A 1,840-nucleotide genomic window follows, 5' to 3' on the forward strand; every position below is an offset into this window, starting at 1 on the left:
TTGCTTCTCTGGGCCTCAATTTCCTCATCTGTGAAGAAGGAATAATAGAATCTGTGTGGTTTTATGAGACAGTGAGGGGTCTATAGGCCTCTGCCAGCTACAGAATAAGCTTTAAGAGATGATTGTTTTCGTGTGTTTGTGTGTGTCAGGGAGAGGGTTAGCCTGGCCTCCCTAGCTGAGCTGTAAGTACCTTCTAAGCCAGGCGTCCTCAAACTATGGCCCACGGGCCACATGCGGCCCACTGAGGACATTTATCCGCTTAGCAGACAACCCGTCTCAGGGCCCGCAGTCCGGCCCTCCAAAGATCTGAGGGACAGTGAACTGGCCCCCTGTTTAAAAAGTTTGAGGACCCCTGTTAAGCAGTGGCCATGCATCATGGTATCCCTTAGAGAACAGGCCTTATCCTGAGTGCATAGTAAGTTTGCAAGAAGGATTTATTGATGAAAAGTAATCTCTATATGAAGAGAAATTGCTAAAATTTATGAGAAATTGGGAGGATTTTTGTTTTTTTTGCCGGGGCTGGGCTTGAACCCACCACCCCTGATATATGGGGCCAGAGCCCTACTCCTTGAGCCACAGGCATCACCCAAGAAATTGGGAATTTTAAATCCCTCTCTCTTCCTCCCTGGAGGGCATATCCTACCAGGTAGGGGAAGGTCAGAAGGAAGGAAGGAATGGGTCTGAGCCCCTGTAGGTGGAAGTGGTCCTGTCTTGTTCATGTAAGGCCAGGGCAGAATGCAGAAGGCAGAGTGAGGGGTATAGATTTTCCATGGTGGTACCTTGAAGTTGCTGCCCTACCAGGAATCCTGTGACTCCTGCACTCCTCAGCAGATCAGGCCAGGGCACCCAGAGCTGGTCATTTCCCTGAAGAAGGCTGCTGAGACAGTATCTGGGGCTCAGGCCCATGCATAAACCTGCCACCCCCACTACCCTAGGAACAGTCTTATTGTCTTGTACGCTCCTATGGCCCTGCCCAGTTTCCTGCAGACCTTCTTGGCTCTTAATGAGGTCTCAGTACAGTAAGAGCTTTAGGTACAATTTCTTAGCTGCTATAAAGCTTAGAGGTCACTTCCCTTCACTCCTCTGCTGAATTTTTCATATCTCTTATCCCCTTCTGACAGCCTATACTGTGTTTATTTCACTTTTTATTTGCTAGTTTTTTGGGTTTTTTTTTTTTTTTTTTTTCAGTTTTTGGCCGGGGCTGGGTTTGAACCCACCACCTCCGGCATATGGGGCCAGCACCCTACTCCTTTGAGCCACAGGCGCTGCCCTGTTTATTTCACTTTTTAAGTCTTGGAATGCTTCATGAATTTGTGTGTCACCCTAGCACAGGGGCCATGCTAATCTTCTCTGTATCCTTCCCATTTTAGTATATGTGTGCTGAAGCGAGCACCACCTTTTAAATCTTGATTATCATCTGTACTGTCTGTTAGAATATCAGCTATGCGAGGGTGTGGCTTTCTGTCTCTTTGGCTCTCTGCTCTCTCCCCAGGGACCAGACTATAGTAGGTGCATAGTTAACACACATGTGTTGAATAAATGAGTACATCCAACCCACCCTTCTTCAGTGTATAGATGGGGATACTGAGGCTCAGAGGTGAAGAGTGACTCTTGGAGGCAGAACTAGAGCTTTTCCTAGTTGGACTCAAATTAATTCAAAGCTGAGTCTGTCTCCTGCACCAGGTTGCTAGTTTGCTTAAGAGCCCCCTTGACAGAACCTTCAAGCCAGCTGCTTCCAGAGTTACTCAGAAGGGATTGAACAGATGGCTACCACCTGGGGCAATTGGAAAGTTCCAGGGAGGAATAATCCCCATCAGACCTCTGGCCTCAAAAGGAACCT

General features: G+C 47.8%; 1 non-coding gene across 1 annotated transcript; it reads right to left on the reverse strand.

Annotated features, from left to right (window-relative positions):
• Nucleotides 1–1,287: 1,287 nt before the first annotated feature.
• LOC111723496 lies at nt 1,288–1,393 on the reverse strand. Its single transcript, XR_002772023.1, has one exon. It is a non-coding gene; the product is annotated as a U6 spliceosomal RNA (small nuclear RNA).
• Between the last annotated feature and the right edge of the window lie 447 nt (nt 1,394–1,840).

Source organism: Otolemur garnettii, unplaced genomic scaffold (genome assembly GCF_000181295.1).
Source record: "Otolemur garnettii isolate 467f Iridium unplaced genomic scaffold, OtoGar3 scaffold00011, whole genome shotgun sequence".
Lineage (NCBI taxonomy): Eukaryota > Metazoa > Chordata > Mammalia > Primates > Galagidae > Otolemur > Otolemur garnettii.